This window comes from Pan paniscus, chromosome 6 (assembly GCF_029289425.2).
Source record: "Pan paniscus chromosome 6, NHGRI_mPanPan1-v2.0_pri, whole genome shotgun sequence".
Taxonomy (NCBI): domain Eukaryota; kingdom Metazoa; phylum Chordata; class Mammalia; order Primates; family Hominidae; genus Pan; species Pan paniscus.
In genome coordinates, this window is record NC_073255.2 from 115,386,396 (window position 1) to 115,410,559 (window position 24,164).

The 24,164-nt window shown below is 39.6% G+C and overlaps 1 pseudogene; it reads left to right on the forward strand.

The window, feature by feature from the left end:
- The first annotated feature begins 9,098 nt into the window (after window positions 1-9,098).
- LOC129398336 (tigger transposable element-derived protein 1-like) overlaps window positions 9,099-24,164 on the forward strand; it is a 115,469-nt pseudogene continuing 100,403 nt past the window's right edge.

Below are 24,164 nucleotides of genomic sequence, written 5' to 3' on the forward strand. Positions count from 1 at the left end.
CACCCTGGCCTGCCATGCCCCCATCCTGGGCCTATAAAAACCCTAGAGACCCTAGCAAGGCAGAGACAGAGGCAGCTGGATGTTGAGAGTAGCAGATCCACGGAAGAAGACACAAGCTCCTGGACATCAAGAGGACGTCAAGGGGAGCACACCGGCAGAAGAGTACAGCCGCAGAAGAGCACACACTTTGGCAGGCCATTTACCAGGGGGAGGAGGCAGAGTTTGGCCAGGACAGTCTGAGAGCCAGGGCCACTGAGCAGCCCAAGTCCAAGGGAAGATCATCTTCCTTCTGGCTTCCCCATCGGCTGAGAGCTACTTCCACTCAATAAAACTTTGCACTCATTCTCCAAGCCCACGTGTGATCCGATTCTTCCGGTACACCAAGGCAAGAACCCGGGATACAGAAAGCCCTCTGTCCTTGAGACAAGATAGAAGGTCTAATTGACCTGGTTAACACAAGCTGCCTATAGACGGCAAAGAGAGCACCCTGAAACACACGCCCACTGGGGCTTCAGGAGCTGTAAACATTCACCCCTAGACACTGCCGTGGGGTCCAGAGCCCCATAGCCTGCCTGTCTGCCTGTTCCCCTAGAGGTTTGAGCAGCGGAGCACTGAAGAAGGGAACCACTCCATCGCTTGCCCTGTGAGGGGGACAAAGGAACCTTTCCTGTTTCAAAACTACCTGTAATATGAGGGCCGCAGGTTAAAAAACACAGGATTCTTCTAGAAATGTTCTTTTGGCACAGGGCGTTCATACTAATAAAGTCAGAGCTTTTAAGCAGACTACAGCACCCAGCTCAGAGCGTAAGGCATGAGGTGTTTAACATGAGCACCTCTCATGTGCTCGAAGTAGTTCAGATGATAGATCAAATCCCAGATTCACCTCTTGTGTCACCAATAGACTTACCCTTTGTAAACATTAATTTCCTATCCAACAAATTAAGAATAGTAATATCTATGCCTTATAATAGGTGCTTAAGAAATTCTGTCTGTGACTATCACTGGATAATTAAGGTAGCAGCAAATGAAATCCAAAACCAGATACATCTTGGTAGGGTTAGTCAAGCATTTTTAGAAAACTACTTTCACATGTATTCTTTCATTTCCATCTCATTCTGTCTTTCCAGAACTAGGGGTAGAAGCTGAGGCATTAAGTGAAGGACAGAAACAACAGATAGACAAGAGGGAGCTGGTGAAAGAAAGCTATCCAACCGATCTCTGGATTTATAATGATACCTTCAAATACTGTGTTTTCTTGTTCTTCTCCATAGATTCAGTTTCTCAGTTCTTCCCTGGCTTCTCATTGCAGTACTTATGGTGAATTGCCTACCCAATAAGCACTCTCTTTCTTTTCTTTATTATCACAACTCTGATTTTCGTAAAGGACAACAAGCCCAGTTAAAAATATCCCCCTCCTCACACCTCCTTGTACAGTTAGCCAGAACTAACAGTAAAGCTTAATTTCAGTTTAGTTAGAACTTGCAGGCAAGTCTTTCCTAAGGTCATTAGTTCTGGCCAATGAGATTTAAGCAAATGCCTATGGGGTAGGTGGACCAAAAAGTTGTGGTTTTTTTCTTGTTCAATAAGGAACAGATGTACCTTCTGCCCTTCACCGCTATCTCACATCTTTACCGCCTGAAATGCAGATGCCATGCCTATAGATGGAGCAACCATCTGGTGGCCAAGGGAACAAGAGCCACACCCCAAGAATGTGAGAACAGGGTTTGTATTACATGCACCTGAATGCAATCCTATTTGATATTTTTGTACAGTCTGATTCCAAGTTCCCTCATCAATGGATAGCTGCTATCTTAGGTGCTTTCTTGATCCCAGAAGCACTCAGAACCAAGAACAATGTTCCAGGGATAGCTGACTAGCCCAGAGGACCAAAGAAACTCCCAGCTCTGTCTTGTAAAGCTCTCATTTATAATGTCATTGTTAATGCTTAAACCACATGTATCTGTTTCTCTACAGAATTCATATTGACTATTCACCACACATTCAATCCCATTGCTGAGCATATATTCAACAAAAAGAAAGTCAGTATATTGAAGAGAAATTTGCACTCCCATGTTTATTGCAGCACTATTCACAATAGTCAAGATGTGGAATTTACCTAGGTGTCCATCAACAGATGAATGGATAAAGAAAATGTGGTTTATACACACATAATGGAGTATTATTCAGCCATAGAACAGGATGAAATCCTGTCATTTGTAGAAACACGGCTAAAACTGGAGGTCATTATGATTAGTCAAATAAGCCAGACATAGAAAGATAAATATCGTATGTTATCACTCACATGTGGGAGCTAAAAAAGTTCAAAACCACAATGAGATGCCATCGCATGCCAGTCAGAATGGCGATCATTAAGAAGTCAAGAAACAACAGATGCTGGTGATGCTATGGAAAACTAGGAACGCTTTTACACTGTTGGTGGGAATGTAAATTAGTTCAATCATTGTGGAAGATAGTGGCAATTCCTCAAAGACCTAGAACCAGAAATACCATTTGACCCAGCAATCCTGTTACTGGGTATACACCCAAAGGAATATAAATTATTCTATTATAAAGATACATGCATGCATATGTTCATTGCAGCACTATTCACAATAGCAAAGACATGGAATCAACCCAAATGTCCACTGATAATACACTGGATAAAGAAAATGTGGAACATATACACCATGGAATATTATGCAGTCATAAAAAGGAGTGAGATAATATCCTTTGCAGGGACATGGATAGAGCTCGAAGCCACACCCTCAGCAAACTAATGCAGAAACAGAAAACCAAACACCACATGTTCTCACTTATGAGTGGGAGCTGAACAATGAGAACACATGGATACAGGGAGGGGAACAACACACACTGTGGCCTGTGGGTGGGGGAGAGCATCAGAATAAATAGCTAGTGTATACAGGGCTTAATACTTAGGTGATGGGTTGATAGGTGCAGCAAACCACCATGACACACGTTTACCTATGTAACAAACTTGCACGTCCTGCAAAGTGTATCCCAGAACTTAAAATTTTTTTAAAAAAACGTTGATCTCATGGAGGTAGAGAGTAGAATGGTGGCTATCAGAAGCTGGAGAGGGTAGAGAAAATAAAAGAGGTTGGTTAGTGGGTACAAAAATATAGTAAGATAGAAGGAATGAGTTCTAGTGTTTGTTAGCACAGTAGGGTGACTATATTTATTAATGTATTGTATATTTCAAAACAGCTATAAGATTTGGAATGTTTCCAACACAAAGAAATGATGTGTTTGAGGTGATGGATATCTTAATTACCTCTATTTGATCATTACATATTGTATATATGTATCAAAATGTCACAAGTACCCCCATAAACGTGTATATTATGTACCAAACAGGGAAAAGTTAGATATTATCATTGTATCACTGTGATAAGTTATGTATCTGTAAACCACAGAAACCCACTGTAGTTAATTTAATATCATTAGCTAAAATGTATTGAAAACTTGATTCATAGCAGGTACTTTTCTAAGTTTTTCATCTCCATTTAATTCTCAGAACAATCCTATGACATAAGAAGCATTAAAGTTGCCACTTCATAGACAGAGAAACACAAGATGGAAAGTTTTAGAATCAGGATTCAGTCTCAAATATACACATACTCTTAGTCTCTTACATTATGCTGGTTCCCAATGGAATATATTGGAAGTGTCAGGAGCTCACAAAACTGATGAGAAAGCTGGTGAACTAGAATTAGAAATGGGCAGGCTCCACAGGGCTAAGAAACAAGCAGGATCATCTGGATTGGGCACTAGTGCCAGAATGAATCAACTCCAACCATTTTCAATCTTTTTCACTCTACTAAAACCACAATTCCAAATGGTCTATCTTGGTCACGTGCCTGCCCTTTGATAAGTCAGAACAGGGAAGCTGATTAACTGTCCCAGATTCTGTGCCTGAGGAGGAACAGCTAATTACCCAGAATTCAAGTTTCCCTTAGGGAAATGGGAAAGAGAATAACACTGAGCGTCAAATATGTACTACCACCATTCATAAATCCCCTCAGCCTTACTTGCCCCGGGAATTTTTCACTAGCTATCTTGCTCCTACCTGCTGACATCTGTGGCCAAGATGTAGGGGTAGGGGTGAAAGGATGGGCTCATTTTCACCCTCCAGACTATTCTCCTCCTTTTAACTCTTATCTCTTCTGCAATAGTCCTAATTTCCATTCTCTGATACCCATTAGCGGGAAATTACAGTTTTCTATGACTTTCTTTTGTAGAGTGATCTAACTTGTCTTCTTCCATTTCAGATAAGCCCACCTCTGCATAAAGAAAAAGTCACTTAAGTGTTGTCCAGAACCAAAAAGCCTTTAATAAGTATATTCACTCAATAACACAAAGAATACAAAGAAGCTTTGTCTTCAGAGATTCTTGTTAGCCAGTTCAATATGAAAATATTAGGTAGAGTTTCTTCTTCTACCTATAGTCCCTAGAAGAAAGCTCACAAGAAATTTTATTCTCTTCTTTCCCAATGAGGTTTGTTTTTGTTTGGAGATGTATGACATGAATACAAATTTCATAATCATACAGTCCAAAACCCCTTGTTCTGTTTCTGTATGCCTCAAACCTCCCTTCTGCCTAATGCAGAATATTTTACATAGTTGCTTCTAGGTAAGCACAGTCAATTTCTGTGTTTTTCTCAAGCAATGAAATTTTAAAACCCAGTTCTTTAACACTTCTCCACCGGAGTTGATGCTTGGGCTCCGGAGGTTTATCGAATGCCTGTGCACAACTTCCACTCATTTTGTGCTGGCCTGCTACTCCAGGGGTGATCGGCTTCCTCTGTAACCCCTCCTGAGCTGACCATTCATTTGCTTCAGCAAGGCCAGCTGAGTGGCCCACCCTGGCTCCTTTTTTTTTGGTCATTTCCTGAGGATGCCAAATCGCCCTGAAGTCAGTGAGTTCTCTCCAACCTGGGTTACATAAATGGCCAATTTTTGAGGCATGTGGAAGGCTAGCGGCTCTTCTGTCTTCCTTTGGGGACAATGAAGGACACCAAGACATCACTCTGTCCTAACATCCCTTGTGACGATTACTGTCCCGTGGCTCCCACACCACAAAAGCACAGGAAGCAGCTATGAGTCTGCTAACTATCGAAAGGCAGGAGCACACGCTCAGCTCAGGGTCCCCAAACTTATCTCAGGGATGGACTTGCCACTCGCATGCCCTCAGCCCAGCCTGCTCTACCACACTGACTGAGGTGGTGGGAGCAGAGGAACAGTGAGACAGAGCAGGCCGATGGAAATCTACATGCTGCTTTTCTTCTTCAGACCTCGGAATCTTCATCTGGTCTGGAGACTGGGTGTACGAGAAGGAGAAAAAGCTGATAGCTTATTATCAGTCTTTTCCAAACTCCAATCAAAAAATCATTCTTGTACTCTGCTTCTTTTGCTGATAATCCCTTAATAGAGGAATGTCATTGGATAAATACAGAGTATGAGAAAAAGTATATCTATTAATACTTGACATATAAAGCCATTATAACACCTAAATACATATGTGTATTATATAATAGAGAGAGACTGTAAGTCTAAATTAATATACAGCCAGTAATCATGGAAAAAAATGTCTATCACGAAACACATCTGAAGGTTAACCATGTGGCAATTTGTACATCCTTATTATTATTATTTTTTTTTTGAGACGGAGTCTCGCTCTGTCGCCAGGCTGGAGTGCAGTGGCGCAATCTCGGCTCACTGCAACCTCCGCTTCCTGGGTTCAAGCAATTGTCGTGCCTCAGCCTCCCGAGTAGCTGGGATTACAGGCACGTGCCGCCACACCCACCTAATTTTTGTATTTTTAGTAGAGACGGGGTTTCACCACGTTGGCCAGGATGGTCTCCATCTCCTGATCTCGTGATCCGCCTGCTTTGGCCTCCCAAAATGCTGGTATTACATGCATGAACCACCATGCCTGGCCTGTACATCTTTCTTTATGCTTCTATTTATTTGCCAAATTCTCTACTCAGAGAACATATTCTTTTATAACCACGAAATAAGTAAATAATAGTTTTTAAAGTTGCTGTGTTAGTCATAGCAATAGACCACTATATCTACATTCCATGGCACTTAATTGCATTTGTAGTAAAAACAGGAAGAAAATAATGAATAAAAATGTATACAGTAAACGATTTTCCCCAAAAAACCTTTTCCTTTCTGATATTGCAAACAAACTGCTTGAGTTACAAGCACAGGTTGTTTTTATACAGTATTCTGAGGTATTCATGATGTAGGCTTATATTGCAATCCTATTTGGGAATTAAGACAAATGAGCTAAATTTTTATGTGTTTGTTCCATGTTTTATTTTCACAGACTACTTTCTGAAATCAGTAATTGTCTTGTTCCGGTAAAAGAAAGCCTTCAAATTAGATATAACTTTTTAAGTCTCCGGACGCACCGTTTATGCATAGAAAGGTTGCTGAGGAGATGTTCTCAGCCAGGATAGGAGCTGATTATATAGATGAAGCACTAGGGACTGAGAAGAGCCAGGGATGGATCCAGGAAGGGTCATGCAGGAGGTGGGGAGGGGACCCCGCTTGCTACCAGCCCACCGCTCCATCCGCCTGCAGTTCACTCTTTGCTCCCATTATTCTTGGTTAATGTTTTAGAGACAATAGAAGCTGTTACATTTAAAAGAAAAATGCCTGGTAGGCTGCAGTTTGTAAACAAACCAGAACAGCACTATAGTGCTTTTGAATCATTTGGCAAGAGATTGGGGAAAGCATTTGGATGGATTCCAAGAAGCATATTGCTGTGTCCAAATGACTAACTGCCAGTGACTGGTAGTGAATTGATCCGTGTTAGTTCAGGACCTCCAAAGACCTGCTCACAGGTGAAGAATGAGGAGTTTACATCCTATTCCAGACCAGGCTTCTGACAGATCTCCTAGTTATAGAAGGAGGTCTTTTCATGCTTAATCGCTGGTCTTGGTACATAAAACCTATGACATTTTGGGAGACATAACACCAAGTGAAGTTTTTTTTTTTTTTTTTTTTTGAGACGGAGTCTCGCTCTGTCTCCCAGGCTAGTGTGCAGTGGCACGATCTTGGCTCACTGCAAGCTCACCTCTCAGGTTCACACCATTCTCCTGCCTCAGCCTCCCGAGTAACTGGGACTACAGGCGCCCGCCAACCACGCCCGGCTACTTTTTTAAATATTTTTTAGTAGAGACGGGGTTTCACCTTGTTAGCCAGGATGGTCTTGATCTCCTGACCTCATGATACGCCCACCTCAGCCTCCCAAAGTGCTGGGATTACAGGCTTGAGCCACCGTGCCCGGCCTGTTTTTGTTTTTAATCTCCCATGGTTAAGAAAATAACCCATGATAAAAGGATAATCTTTGGCCTCTGTTGGGTACAGAGAACAGGCAAACTACACTGGATGTGAACATGGCATCGTGAGTGTTTTTTTGTTTGTTTGTTTTGTTTTTGTTTTGAGACGGAGTCTCGCTCTGTTGCTCAGGCTCGAGTGCAGTGGCGCGATCTCGGCTCACTGCAAGCTCCGCCTCCTGGGTTCACGCCATTCTCCTGCCTCAGCCTCCCGAGTAGAGTAGAATAGCTGGGACTACAGGCCCCCGCCACCATGCCCAGCTAATTTTTTGCATTTTTAGTAGAGACGGGGTTTCACCATGTTAGCCAGGATGGGTCTTGATCTCCTGATCCCATGATCCTCCCGCGTTGGCCTCCCAAAGTGCTGGGATTACAGGTGTAAGCCACCATTCCTGACCCATGAGTGTTCTACAGGTTCTATGGGAGGAAGGAGCATGGCGAGGTAAATGCTGAAACAACATATTTTATCTAAAATCAACTCCAAATCTAGCCTTCTAAAACTCTTACCCTGTTGATAGACTGAATGTAATTTGCTTGAATCCACTTAATCACAGACAACATTACATATTTGCGAGTTATGTAACTATAGACAATTAACTTTTAAGAGATTCTAATGACAAATTCATACTATAGAACTGGTTAACAAACCTTTGAAATACCCTCATCAAAAGGCCACACTCCTAACCCAGCTACTATTAGTGCTTCAATACTACTATCTTAATTCCCAAGTTCATCAATCAGTATAAATGTTAAAATTAGTATTTCTTTGATGAAATGAACTGTGTTTATGATATATGGGTTGCCTAGAAATATTGGACTGATACCTCTATGACTGCATGAAGGTAGCATAAGAAACTGATGAGTCCATCATCCTTCCACCTTAGGATTAAATCTTTTGGCCTAGAATTCCACTCAGTTGTATGCCCACCTCTTAAAGGAGTGTTCTGTTGCCTCAGTCAATCCAAAATTCACCTGAGCCAATCCAAAATTAACCTGAACCTTCTTAAAAACAATAATCAGTTTTGCATTGAAGGGAACCTTTCAGGCAAAAGTTTTCAATGAAGTACTTAAAAGGCCATAGACTAGAGTGTCTCTTGAGGCCTGACCCTGATCCATCCTTCCTCACTGGGCAGGACTTCCCTTCAGGAACTCCAATAACTCCAGCCAGAGGCTCAGGGACAGAACCTGTATCTCCCTGGGCCTAAGCCCCTAGGGGGAGGGGTGGCTGCAGTCTGTGCAGGCCAGCAGACATAGCCTTTCCTCCTGGTAGTTCTGAGGAATCTGGACAGCTCAGACAAGTGGGTTTCCCCCCAGCAAGACACACCCCTTCTACCAAGGGACAAAGTGCTTCATTAAAAGTGTCCTGTTCCCCGTGCTACCCAACTGGGTGAGACCCTCCAACAGAGGCTGTCAGACACCTTATACAGGAGTGAGCCTTTTGGCGTCAGCTTGGTGCCCCTTAGGGTCAGAGGTCCCAGAAGAATGAGCAGGCACCCATCTTTGCTGCTCTCCAGCTTCCTTAAGAGACATATCCAGGTGTGGGAGTGAATCAGATGAATAGGGGCTAAAGCCCCCAGCAAACTGCAGCAGCCCTACAGAAGAGGGACCTGACCATTGAAAGAAAAACAAACAGAAAGCAACAACAAGCATCAACAACAACCAAAAAAAGCCCCCACAAAAACCCCATCCAAGGGTCTGCAGTCTCAAAAACTGAAACTAGACAAACTCAAAGATGAGAAAGAATCAACAAAAAATTGCTGGAAACACAAAAGGCCAGAGTGCCTGTTCTCCTCCAAATGATGGCAATGTCTTTCCATCAGGGGTACAGAACTGGATGGAGGAACAGATGGATGAATTGACAGAAGTAGGCTTCAGAAGATGGGTAATAAACTACACTGAGCTAACGGAGCTCAGTGTTCTAACCCAATTCAAAAAAGCTAAGAAACTTGATAAAAGTTTAGAGGAATTGCTAACTAGAATAACCAGTTTAGAGAGGAACATAAATGACCTAATGAAGCTGAAAAACAGCCCAGGAACTTTGTGAAACATACACAAGTATCAATAGCTGAATCGACCAAGTGGAAGAGAAGATATCAGAGTTTGAAGACCACCTTACTGAAATAAGGCATGCACACAAGACTAGAGAAAAAATTATGAAAAGGAATGAACAAAGCCTCCAAGAAATATGGGACTTCATAAAAAGACCAAACCTATGATTGATTGGAGTATGAGAAGGAGATTGGGAGAATGGAAACAAGCTAGAAAACACACTGGAGGATATTATCCAGGAGAACTTCCCCAACCTAGCAAGACAGGACAACATTCAAATTCAGGAAGTACAGAGACCACCGCTAAGATACTCCATGAGAACATTAACACCAAGACACATAATCATCAGATTCTCAAAGGTCAAAATGAAGGAAAAACTGTCAAGGGAAGGCCAGAGAAAAAGGCCAGGTCACCTACAAACGGAAGGCCATCAGACTAACAGCAGACCTCTCGGCAGAAACTCTACAAACAAGAAGAGATTGGGGGCCAATATTCAACATTCTTAAAGGAAAGAATTTTCAACCCAGAATTTCATATCCAGCAAAAATAAGCTTCATAAGAAAATGAGAAATATAAACCTATTCAGACAAGCAAATGGTGAGGGATTTTATTACCACCAAGCCTGCCCTGCAAGAACTCCTGAAGGAAGCACTAAATATGGAAAGGAAAATCCAGTACCAGCCACTGCAAAAACACACCAAAATATAAGGACTAATGACACTATGAAGAAACTGCATCAACTAGTGTGCAAAATTACCAAGTAGCATCATAATGACAGGATCAAATTCAAACATAACAAAGGTAAACTCAAACATAAATGAGAAAAATGCCCCAATTAAAAGACACAACTAGCAAATTGGATAAAGAGTCAAGACCCATCAATGTGCTGTATTCAGGAGACCCATCTCACGTGCAAAGACACAAACATAGGCTAAAAATAAAGGTATAGAGAAAAATTTACCAAGCAAATGGAAAGCAAAAAAAAAAAAAAAAAAAAAAAAAAAAGCAGGGGTTGCAATCCTAGGTCTCTGTCAAAACAGACTTTAAACCAGAAATATCATAAAAGACAAAGAAGGGTATTACATAATGGTAAAGGGAACAATTCGATAGAAAGAGCTAACTATTCTAAATATATATGCACCAAATATAGGAGCACCCAGATTCATGAAAGAAGTTCTTAGAAACCTACAAAGAGACTTAGACTCCCACACAATAACAGTGAGAAACTTTAACACCCCACTGTCAGTATTAGATCAACGAGACAGAAAATTAACAAGGATATTAAAGACTTGAACTCAGCTCTGGATCAAGTGGACTTAGTAGGCATCTACAGAACTCTCTACACCAAATCAACAGCATATACATTCTACTCAGTGCCACATGGCACTTATTCTAAAATCGACCACATAATCAGAAGTAAAACACTCCTCAGCAAATACGAAAGAACTGAAAAAGTAACAGTCTCTCAGACCACAGGGCAATCCAATTAGAACTCAGAATTAAGAAACTCACTCAAAACCACACAATTACGTAGAAATTGAACAACCTGCTCCTGAATGACTCCTGAGTAAATGGTGAAATGAAGGCAGAAATCAAGAAGTTATTTGAAACCAATGAGAACGGAGAGACAACCTACCAGAATCTCTGAGACACAGCTAAAGCAGTGTTAAGAGGGAAATTTATAGCACTAAATGCCCACATCATAAATCTAGAACTATCTGAAATTGACACCCTAACATCATAATAAATAGAGCTAGAGAGGCAAGAGCAAACTAATCCAAAAGTTAGCAGAAGACAAGAAATAACTAACATCAGAGCAGAACTGAAGGAGATAGAGACATGAAAATCCCTCCAAAAGAATCAATGAATAAAGGGGCTGGTTTTTTGAAAAAATTAACAAAATACATAAACTGCTAGCTAGACTAATAGAGAAGAAAAGAGAGAAGAATCAAATAGACACAATAAAAAATGATAAAGAAAATATCACCACTGACCCCACAGGAATACAAACTACCATCAGAGAATACTATAGACACCTCTAGGCAAATAAACTAGAAAATATGGAAGAAATGGATAAATTCCTGGATACATACACCCTCCTAAGATTAAACCAAGAAGAAGCTGTATCCCTGAATAACCAATAACAAATTCTGAAATTGAGGTAGTAATAGCCTACCAACCAAAAAAAGCCGAGGACCAGACAGATTCACAGCTGAATTCCTACCAGACGTACAAAGAGGAGCTGGTACCATTCTTTCTGAAACTATTCCAAACAACTGAAAAGGAGGGACTCCTCCTTAACTCAGTTTATGAGGCCAGCATCATCCTGATATCAAAACCTGGCAGAGACATAATAAAAAAAGGAAACTTTAGGCCAGTATCCCTGACGAACATCGATGCAATAATCCTCAATAAAATACTGGCAAACCTAATCCAGCAGCACATCAAAAAACTTATGCACAAGGATCAAGTCAGCTTCATCCCTGAGATGTAAGGCTGGTTCAACATACGCAAATCAGTAAATGTAATCCATCATATAAAGAGAACCAAAGACAAAAACCACGTGATTATCTCAATACATGCAGAAAAGGCCTTTGATAGGAAGAGAGGAAGTCCAATTGTCTCTGTTTGCAGATGATATGATTTTATATTTAGAAAACCCCATTGTCTCAGCCCAAAAACTCCTGAAACTGATAAGCAACTTCAGCAAAGTCTCAGGATACAAAATCAATGTGGAAAAATCACAAGCATTCCTTTACACCAAAAATAGACAAGCAGAGAGCCAAATCATGAATGAACTCCCATTTACAATTGCTACAAAGAGAATAAAATACTTAGGAATACAGCTAATAAGGGATGTGAAGGACCTCTTCAAGGAGAACTACAAACCACTGCTCAAGGAAATAAGAGGACACAAACAAGTGGAAAAACATTCCATCTTCATGGATAGGAAGAATATTGTGAATGCCCAAAGTAATGTATAGACTCAATGCTATTCCCATCAAACTACCATTGACATTGTTCACAGAATTAGAAAAAACTACTTTATATTTCATATGGAATCAAAGAAGGCCCAGTATAGCCAAGAGAACCCTAAGCAAAAAGAACAAAGCTAGAGCATCACACTACCTGACTTCAAACTATACTACAAGGTTATAGTAACCAAAACAGCATGGTGCTGGTACCAAAACAGACATATAGACCAATGGAACAGAACAGAGAGCTCAGAAATAACACTACACATCTACAATCATCTGATGTTCAACAAACCTGACAAATACAAGCAATGAGGAAAGGATTTCCTATTTAATAAATAGTGCTGGGAAAACTGGCTAGCCATATGCAGAAAACTAAAACTGGACCACTCCCTTATACCTTAAACAAAAAGTAAGTCAGGATGGATTAAAGACTTAAATGTAAAACCCAAAACCATAAAACCCTAGAAGAAAACCTAGGCAATACCATTCAGGACATAGGGATGTGAAAGATTTCATGACAAAAACACACAAAAGCAATTGCAACAAAAGCCAAAATTGACAAATGGGATCTAATTAAACTAAAGAGCTTCTGTATAGCAAAAGAAATTATCATCAGAGTGAACAGGCAACCTACAAAATGGGAGAACATTTTTGCAATCTACCCATCTGATAAATGTCTAATATCCAGAATCTACAAGGAACTTAAATTTACAAGAAAAACAACCCCATCAAAAGGTGGGTAAAGGATATGAACTGACACTTCTGAAAAGAAGACATTTATGTGGACAACAAACACACACAAAAAAAGCTCAACATCACTGATCATTGGAGAAATGCAAGTCAAAATCACAATGAGATACCATCTCATGCCAATCAAAATGGCAATTATCAAAAAGTAAGGAAACAATAATCCTGGTGAGGCTCTTGAGAATTAGGAATGCTTTTATACTGTTGGTGGGAATGTAAATTAGTTCAACCATTGTGGAAGACAGTATGGCGATTCCTCAAGAATCTAGAACCAGAAATACCATTTGACCCAGCAATCCCATTACTGGGTATATACCCAAAGGAATATAAATCATTCTACTGTAAAGACACATGTACATGTATATTTATTGCAGCACTATTTACAATAGCAAAGACATGGTACCAGCACAAAGGCCCATCAATGATAGACTGGATAAAGAAAATGTTGTACATACACACCAAGGAATACTATACAGCCATAAAAAGGAATGACATCATGTCCTTTGCAGGGACATGGATGAAACTGGAAGCCATCATCCTCAACAAACTAACACAGGAACAGAAAACCAAACACCACATGTTCTTCCTTATAAGTGGGAGTTGAACAATGAGAACACATGGACAGAGAGAGGAACATCACACCCCAGGGGCTGTTGGGGGCTGCAGAGTGAGGGGAAGGAACTTAGATGATGGGTCAGTAGGTGCAGCAAACCACCATGGCACACGTATACCTATGCAACAAACCTGCACATTCTGCACATGTATCCCTTTTTTTCTTTTAAGAGGATATTTTTTTAAATGACAAACTTGTCAGGAGGAAGAGTAGCTGCAACATTGAACAGAAATGTATGTATATAACATTTTTTCAAAATTAATTTAAAAAAAATTATTTTTTAAAAAGGTCATAGAACCAGCCAGGCATGGTGGCTCATGCCTATAATCCCAGCACTTTGGGAGGCTGAGGCGGGCAGATCATGAGGTCACGAGATCAAGACCGTCCTGGCCAACATGGTGAAACCCTGTCTCTACTAAAAATACAAAAGTTAGCCGGGCATGGTGGCGCATGCCTGTAGTCCCTCCTACTCAGGAGACTGAGACAAGAGAATCGCTTGAACACGGGAGGCAGAGGTTGCAGTGAGACGAGACCAGAGGTTGCAGTGAGCCGAGATCTCACCACTGCACTCCAGCCTGATGACAGAGCAAGACTCCGTCTCAAAAAAAAAAAAAAAAAAAGCCATAGAACCAAAATTCACAGATCTTAAAGAAAAGGTTGAATCTGCTCTGGTGCTCTGGGACCTGTTATTAGCCTTATTGCTAATAAATATTTGTACTGTAACAAAATGTAGTCTAAATCTTGCTTTCTTTGTAACATGCCATCTAGTAGGAAAATAGTGGAGGAGACCTGAAGTCGTTGCCTACTTTTACCTAGTAGAGGGCACCTGCCCTTTAAAACACACCCACACCCATTGTGAACAACCAAAATACATGATTGGTTTATTTCAAGCACATGTCTTCATCTCAAACATAGTGGCAGAACACTATTTTCTATGCTAAATTTTGGATTTTCCTCAAATTGTACATTTTTTCCCCTTGAGGGTAGATTCTGTACCAATGTCTAAAAGTCACCCTTACTAGCAGATGCCTTACAAATATATATATACCCAAATTCAATTTAGTGTGACTATGAATAATCAAACCAAAAATTATAGAAGAAATTAACACTTAAGATGAACAGACACCCTTAGTAAAGTTAATGTTCTTCTTACAGCAGAGAACACTGATCGCCTTTTTGAAGACTTTTTACAGTATTTTCATTTTATAGACAGATCAACATGGCATGAATTTTCCTCATATCAGATGCTGACTTGTAAGCCTAATTATATCCATATTTAAAGTATTAATGAGTTTTCTCATTAGATTTTCCACACAGAGGCAAGGAGAGGGCCAATCTAGTTATTTTCCAGGGCATAAGGTTAAAATGCTCTAAAGTTGATGGGAATAAAGAGAAGATGGTAGCATGTCCAGGTTTATTTTTAGTCCATTCATCTGCTTGAATTTTATGTTTCAAAAACTGAACTACGGCTGGGCGTGGTGGCTCACGCCTGTAATCCCAGCACTTTGGGAGGCCGAGGTGGGTGGATCACTTGAGGTCAGGAGTTCAAGACCAGCCTTGCCAACATGGCTAAAACCCATCTCCACTAAAAACACAAAAAAATTAGCCAGACGTGGTGGCGTTTGCCTGTAATCCCAGGTAGCTGGGAGGGTGAGGCAAGAGAATTGCTTGAACCTGGGAGGCGGAGGTTGCAGTGAGCCAAGATCCAGCCACCGTACTCCAGCCTGGGTAACAGAGCGGGACTCCATCTCAAAAAACAAAACAAAACAAAACAAGAAACAAAAACACACACACACACAAACACAAAAAAACAAAACTGCCAACTACCTTCGTACCCTGCAATGTGATGTTTAAGAAGAAGATGGCAGAAGAAGACACTCAGCAAATGCTTGGTGCATCCATCTGAAGCACCTACTTTAGGGCTGGCCTAAGACAAATTATGGCTTAAAACTGGGTGACTTTCCAACTTCCCCTTACGTAGCCTGTAAGGGCAAGATGATAGATGCTACTGTCACTATTTTGGTTGATAGATGCCTGTTAATTAGGATAGGTAAACTGATATCTGTGAAAATACTATATTCAACTAAACATAAAATCCTGAGGGCTATTTCTAGTAATTCTCTAAGTGAATTTCAAGCTTTCCAGTATCCCAACTTTAAATTGAAAGCAATAATATCTATCCATGTTATTTTAGTCAGGGTTTTCTAGAGAGACAGAACTGATAGTATACATAGACATATAAAAGGAAATGTATTAGGGGAATAGACTCACTTGATTATGAAGGCTGTGAAGTCCCACCATAGGCTGTCTGCAAGCCGGAGAATCAGAAAACCCAGTAGCATGGCTCAGTTTAAGTCCAAAGGCCTCAGCGCCAAGGAAGCTAATGGTGTAATTCTCAGTCCAAGGCTGAAGGCCCAAGAGCTGGGAGGAGCTGCTGGTATGAGTCCAGGAGTCCAAAGGCTGGAGAACCTTGAGTTCCAAGGGCAGGAAAATAAAAGCACCCTGATTCCAGAAGAGAAGGAGAATTCACCCTTCCTCTGCCTTTTGTTCCATATAGGCCCCCAGCCAATTGGATGGTGCTTGTCCACATTCAGGGTGGATCTTCCCCACTCAGTCCATTGACTCACACACCAATCTCCTTTAGAAACATCCTCACAGGCACACCTGGGGCAGCCAAACCATTTTAATCAAAAGCAAAACCACCTGAGATTCATTTCAGCAGAAGCGGGATAGGCTCAGAGCCTACAGAAGCATTGAGAATAAACAATGCTTTACCAGCTGAGTATCCCTTAATCCAGTCAAGTTGATAGCCTAAAGCAACCTTTCACATATTGACATCAGATGTGAAGGACTCATTCAACAAACACTTAAAACACTCATTGGGTAACTACTATATTCAAGGCACCTTGTTAAGTTTTAGAAGTGCAAGTGGTTGCAATCTATCAGACTTACAATTAAACCTTAATGGAAAGTATAAAAAGTAGAAAACAAAGGTTCTAATTCAAAGAAGGAAAAATACAGGGATTTGTCAAAAAAATGTAACCCTTTTTCAAATAGTATTTTTCCACTTTTTTGAACCTAAAATGTAGGTCTTAACTTTGGCTGCTCATGAGAACTACTGATGATTTGTTTGTAACAGTGCTGGTCAGTGCCCATGGTCATTTCTTGTCCCCGCCTTCCAGAGCTACCTAATTAGAATTTTTTTTTTTAAGATCAGTGCCCATGGTCATTTCTTGTCCCCCCTTCCAGAGCTACCTAATTAGAATTTTTTTTTTGTTAAGATGGAGTCTTGCTCTGTTGCCCAGGCTGGAGTGCAATGGCATGATCTCAGCTCACTGCAACCTCTGCCTCCCAGGTTCCAGCGACTCTCCTCCCTCAGCCTCCCCAGTAGCTGGGACTACAGGCACCCGCCACCATACTCAGCTAATTTTTGTATTTTTAGTAGAGATGGGGTTTCACCATGTTGGCCAGGATGATCTCGATCTTCTGACCTCGTGATCCGCCCGTCTCGGCCTCCCAAAGTGCTGGGATTACAGGCGTGAGCCACCACACTTTTAGAGGAGTGGGGAACAGGCTTCTATATGCAAAAAAACTCTGTAAGTGATTGTGTTATGCAGTGGGCACTGAGAACCACTGGCCCAGCAAGCCAACTGGGGAAGGAATGTTAGTTTCCTTTCTCCCCTTCCACCTTCTGAGACTTTGTTACCAAGTTCAGCGTAAGCGCGGTAGAAGGGCTACTTGCCAAACCGTCCTTTTTATTTAGAAGATTGGACATGATCCTCAAATCCAAGTTTCCCTCAAATTGCTAATGATTATGGCAGTCAAAAAGAGAAAGAAAAGAACTTAGACTATAGTGTAAGGTGACCGGAAAAATCTGATTAAAGGACAAATGTTCAGTTCAAAGGTTGCTTTGCTGTGTTTCAAGCTGAGAATAGCATCTCTATTTACTCCTCACGATGTTCATCTCAGGAGGCACTGTACTTTCTACGGTTTACACTCAAATCCTGTAGAGCAGCATTTCTTCTACTGTCTTTCCCATCTTGGGCTTTCTCAGTTTGTACTTTTTCATGAAAGCCACTCACACTTTGTATTTTGTTTGCTGTTATTTTTAATTTAAAAATGGTTAAATCATTTGTTTACATTGTATCTTTGGAGGGAAGCACACCTGGCCTAATTCTTAATTCCCCTTACCATAGGACATTTCCCTCTGAGAAACCCCCAGGTCATAATTATCATCTTTCCCAAAGTTTTTCTTGGTCTTCTTAATAGTACTCCACACGGTTAACACTCCATGTGTTCTCACTCCATTGAATGCAATTTAGATTTTACTGTATAATCACGGGATTCTGAATGCATAATAAATACTGCCTTTGTTATTAGTTATTCCATGCATTTATGATTTGTCTTCCCAAGTAGATGATAAACATTTTGTCTGCTAACTCATAGTTCTGGAAATTCAAGAGAGGACTGTGCTTTGTCAATTTTTACTTATCAAAAACCCCCACGTTCAATTGCCTCGACCCTATTGAGGGATACTTTTGATTTTGCAAGTAAATAGAAAAAAAGGAATCATTTTCTGAAATCTCTACTTAAAAGCACAAAATTCTCATCATTTTTCCAGGCATTAAAAGTTGCTGCATGAATCCTATTATTTCCCAGAAGAGTATTTTTAAAAAGTATAGCTGACTTACTCTGTACACATTTAAACTAACATAAAATACCCACCCCCAGGCCCCCGCAACGCAGGTTTTTTTTTTTAAAGTCTATTTTCACAAGTCGTAGGAAAACTCAGATTTAGAGATCTCTAAAATCCTGTAGTGGGACATTCTGTAAAATGCTCTTCCAAGAAGATAATTCCACTATGGACTTCATGACACTTCCTTGTGTGGTTAATCACAAACAATGTAGCATGAATCAAGGGTTGGAGAGATTTATAATGCTTCTTTTCCTTGGGACTTTTCAAAGGCATTTTATATCGCCTCATTTGAAGCCTCTATGTGAAAGTTTCCCTTAGAAAAAAGATCACATAATAGCATGATGTTCAGCAAAGATTGTCTGAAATCCACTGAGTTGACAAAAGCATTTTATTTTTGGGACCAAAAAGATTTAATAAACTTCCAGTTGTGCATGCATATAGAGGTAACAATAGATCAAATGACCAAAAAGTCAATTCAGAAAATGGTCTTGCTCTGGTAAAAATTATTTAAATTACAAGTAACAGAACCTACATATACCGTCTTTGCAAAAAAAAAAAAAAAAAAAAAAGTGCAATGGGAGAGATTTAATGGAAGAATAAAAAATATATCACTATGCTTTGTGCAATTAGGTGTCACAGCAAAAATAAGCTCAGAAAGAGAACAAGAGACTCCATATCAGAAGTGGCATGTCCTTTCTTCTTTGCCGATCTCATGATATCTGTCTCATTTTGCTTATGCCTTCTTCTGCAGATTGAGGTTTTTTGTTTTGTTTTTTCAGGACTGAGTTTTACTCTTGTCACCTAGCTGGAGTGAAATGACATGATCTCTGCTCACTGAAACCTCTGCCTCCTGGGTTCAAGTGATTCTCCTCCCTCAGCCTCCTGAGTAGCTGGGACTACAGGCATGTGCCACTACACCTAGCTAATTTTGTATTTTTAGTTGAGATGGGGTTTCACCTGTTGGCCGGCCTGGTCTCAAACTCCTGACCTCAGGTGTTCCACCCACCTTGGCCTCCCAAAGTGCTGGGATTACAGGCATGAGCCACTGTGCCCAGCCAGATTGAGTTTTTATATCTGCTATAGACATGGCTGCTTCAATACTTTTCATATCATTTTTTTAGATGATGTGAAATGTAAGATCACATGAGAAAAAATATAATGAGACTTCCACTTTCACTAATTGAAAATCAGATAGCTCAGACCAACATTCACCCAGATGACATAGAAAAGATGAGAAAAAACTTGTTGGCATCATGTAGATAAGAAGATACTGAAGATTTACTAGGTCAAGATTCAGGAGAAGATGAAAAGGCAGAGACAGGCACCTAGCAGTTGGAGATACTTCCCTGGAGGCATCTGTTGATTCCCAAAGAAGCTGCTCAGTTACTAAGCCACACTTTTCTCAGCTTCATGGAATTTGGAAGACAGAAGAATAAGCCAGTTTTTACCAAGAGCGGAGAAACTGATAAATCCCTGTGCTTGGATTGGAACCTAAAATGGCTTAACTCTAGAAGTAAGGCTAAATCAGAAGTGAACTATCCCCGATATGGACTATGGCCCAATATCAAGTCATGGAGTTTGATAAAATTTTGAAATTGAATTAAGGTAATACCAGATTAGAGATTACAGTGCCCGAAGGTGCATGGTAGAAGCAAACAAAATATTTTTCAGAAAAAAATAACATTACCCAAACCTCAAATTATTTCTATAAGCACTTTTCCAAATAAAATGCCTGGATCCCATTTATAATAACCAGGCACACAAAAAGACAAGAAAAGATGAATATAAATCAGCAGAAACAATAGACAATTAATCATACCAATTGAGGTTGGTCCATATGTTTGCACTAATAGATACAGACTTTAAACAGACTTTAAAAATAACTATGTTGGTCATATTCAATGAGTTCAAAAGAAAACTGAAATATTAAAAAATGCCTAGCATATTTTTTTAAAAAAAGAAGATGAAAATGAACAAAATAGAAATTATAGGGTGCAAAGTTCTAACAACTAAAATTTAGAACTTCATGGATGAGTATAACAACTAGTTAGGCATAGCTAAAAAGAGAATCAGTAAACTGAGAGGTAGGTCAGGAGAAATAATCTAGATTAAAGAACAGAAAAACAAATGAATGAAATGCACCAAAGAGAGGTAATAAGAGGCATGGATAATACAGTGAAAAGGGCAAACATACATTTATCTCCAGACCCAGGAGAAAAGGAAAGAGAGAGGGTATTGTACAAGCAATATTTGGGAAGATGACGACTGTGAATATTCCAAATGTGATGAAAGACATCATCCACAGATTTAAAGCAGTCCAAGCATAACAAATGCAAGGAAATCCACACCTACACATATCGTAACAGAAACCAGAAATAATCAAATGTAAAGACATAATCTTAAAATTAGCTAGAGAAAAATATATACTGTTTTCTTTTCTTTTTTTTTTTTTTTTTGAGACAGTCTCGCTCTGTCACCCAGGCTGGAGTGCAGTGGCACTGTCTCAGCTCACTGCAACCTCCACCTCCTGGGTTCAAGCGAGTCTCCTGCCTCAGCCTCCTGAGTAGCTGGGACTATAGGTGTGTGCCACCATACCCAGCTAATTTTTTGTATTTTTAGTAGAGATGGGGTTTCACCGTGTTAGCCAGGATGGTCTTGATCTCCTGACCTCATGATCCACCCGCCTCAGCCTCCAAAAGTGCTGGGATTACAGGTGTGAACCACTGCACCTGGCCAGATATACCATTTTCAAAGAGCAGTAATTAGATCAAGAGTTGACTTCTTATCAGACAAAAATATAATTATCTCCTCAATGGGTTGAAAGGAAGTAATTGATTTTTATGCCATTGAAAATATCATTCAGAATTAAACAAAATATCTTCATGCCATAGAAAAAATAGAGAATCTATCACCTGCAAAACTGCATTAAAAGAAGTACTAAAGAATGATCTCCAAGTAGAAGAACATGTTTTTAAATGAATCTTAGAGATGCAGGACGGAGTAAAAAATAATGAAATTGTAAACAGGTGGGTAAACTAAATAAATATTAACCACATAAACCAGTTATAACAATGTCTTATGAGGTTTGTTTTTTGTTTCCTTGAAGACAGGGTCCGGTTCTGTTACCCCAGCTGGAATGCAGTGGCACTATCATGCTCACTGCAGCCTTGAACTCCTGGGCTCAAGCTTTCCTCTTACCTCAGCCTCCTGAATAGCTGGCACTACAGGTGTGCACCACCATGACTGCAATTATTTTATTTTTTGTAGAGAGGTGGTCTTGCATTGTTGCCCAGGCTGGTCTTGAACTCCTGGCTTCAAGCCTTCCTCCCACCTTAGCCTTCCAAAGTGCTGATGTTTAACACACACACACACACACACACACACACACACACTCCTATCTGTTTTACAGAGTAATCCATAGGTCAGAATCTAGCTCATTGATTACCCTTACAAGAAGTCTATTAAAGAGAGAAGGCAATGTGTCTTAATTTGAAGCTTATGGAAGTTGTTGAAAAAATGCCTCTCTCCCCACTCCAATTTACCCACCCCTCCACAAGAAACAGAAGGAGGCTGATCAAAGTAATCAAGACTGACTGGCATGTCTCAGCATTCCAAATATATGTATATTCCTAAAATCTAGGGAAACGGGGCTCTGACCACTGGAAGTCTGTAACACACATTGTTAGGACTAGCTGAATTATGTAATTACTACCCAGGTTGGTCAGGACACATCTCTCACACAAATAAGATGTCTTAACCACCAAAAAACAGAATATAACATTATCTTTAAAAATTAAAAAATTAAAAGTAAAAGTGTAAATAATTATCTGGAAGTGTTTGCCATTTTTGAAAAAAAATACTTATCTGCATTCAAGTTTGGAAGATTTTGTTTATTAGATCACCGAAGCTATATTCTTTTTAAACTATATTTTATGTGGCTCAAGCAAAAGCATAAATTCTTAATATTGCAATATACTTACCATAATATAGCTATATAGTCTATTTGCAAAGGAGCAATAGTTATCATTGGACTCATATTACTTTTTCTTCTCAGAAACTTCATTTTTCAAAATAAAATGCTACAGTCATTACAGTGAAAATATAAACAGAACTATTTACAATATAAACACATATATTTACAATACAAACACAAATATAAACAGGAGTATTTACAATATAAACACTTACTGGAACCTACAACTTTCCAAAATCTTTCTCCTTCACTTTTTCCTGTCTAAAATTGGATTAATGTGTTCATTTTCAAAGGAACTTGATGGACAGTACTAAAAGTTTGAATATTGTGAGTGCTTAATAGTAGTTTATAAATGCTGAATACTAAGTTATAGGTGATGTAATAAGCATAACTTCAGAAATACTTCAAGATAATTTTGCCATGCTGCATGCTTTCAAATAAATTAATTTAAAAATATTAACCTAAACAGAAATATGATTAGACTCATCATGTCAAAATTGACTGTAATTTTATGTCTGTTAAACATAAGGTGAAGTTTATCTTCATTGAATTTTAGATAGTAACTAGAGCAAGTTATCTAAGAGATAGTGTTATACAAAAAATGATAGGGTAAATTGGTTAACAGTATATAGAATGCTGTTTCAGTGAATGCCACATTTTTGTAAAAAAAATCTTAGGGTTTAAAATAATAATAAACGAGAATTAATTGAGCTCCCTGGGGAAATAGTTACTGAAATAGTTAATATTTTCTGAAGAATAACAAAAAATAAGACACTAACTGAAGACAATGAATAAAGACAATTTTATTCTCAAACAATTGAATTTTATACATTTCATGATCATCCAACGACTTCTTAATCGCTTTATGAAAACTGGTTTGAACACTTCGAAATAGACACAGACTTCCTTCTGCAGAGCTATCAATGACAGGGACACTATTAGACGGAGATTGCAGAAAAGCTCTCACCAACTTCAATGTATTTTTATTTAAAATTCCACTACTGACATGTAACCATGACAGCAAAGAGGGCCTTTCTCTAACTGTAGAATAAGGAGATAGGCTCTTGGAGCACAATATCCATCAAAAAGATTAAGTAATGAAACAGGACACATTTCTGTCACTTCTACATCTGCCTGCTGTGCAAGTACACAAGGAGAGAAAGAAGCTGTCAGTTTGAGCAGCATTTTCCAATCTGAGGCTTTTAGGAAAATTACAGGGCACTGAAGAATTACAGTTCACATTAGAGCTGATTGGTGTCACAGCCAAAAGGAGGAAAGGCTCCTTGTCCTTTCACAATAGGGATTCGTCTTCCTTGAGCAAAGCTAATCACCTCCCATACTTGCAAAACTAACGATATAGCTAATCAAAAGAAAACATCCGTTGAAGTGAAGTCTTCGTAGGCTCTTGGTTTAGTACAAAATCAATTTTGATTTTCATAAATGCCAGGTAGCTTTGACTGTATTGTCAACATCTGCACAGGTAATGTTGCTGAATACCTGAAGGTTGCTCCAAGTTTCTGTCCTAGAAAGATAGCTCTTGCTCCTGTCAATATGGGTAGATGTTCTGATTCCAAATAAAGTGCAATTTTTCATTATCCAGTGTAGTATCACTTGAGTGATTATATTAAACAGGATAGACTTCTCATCTTTCCCAGTCAAGGAAGAAATGTTTGACAATAGTGGCCTCTTCACTTGGAATCTGTAATCACAGTTCTTGGCATTGCTTCCTTCTGAGTTTTAGC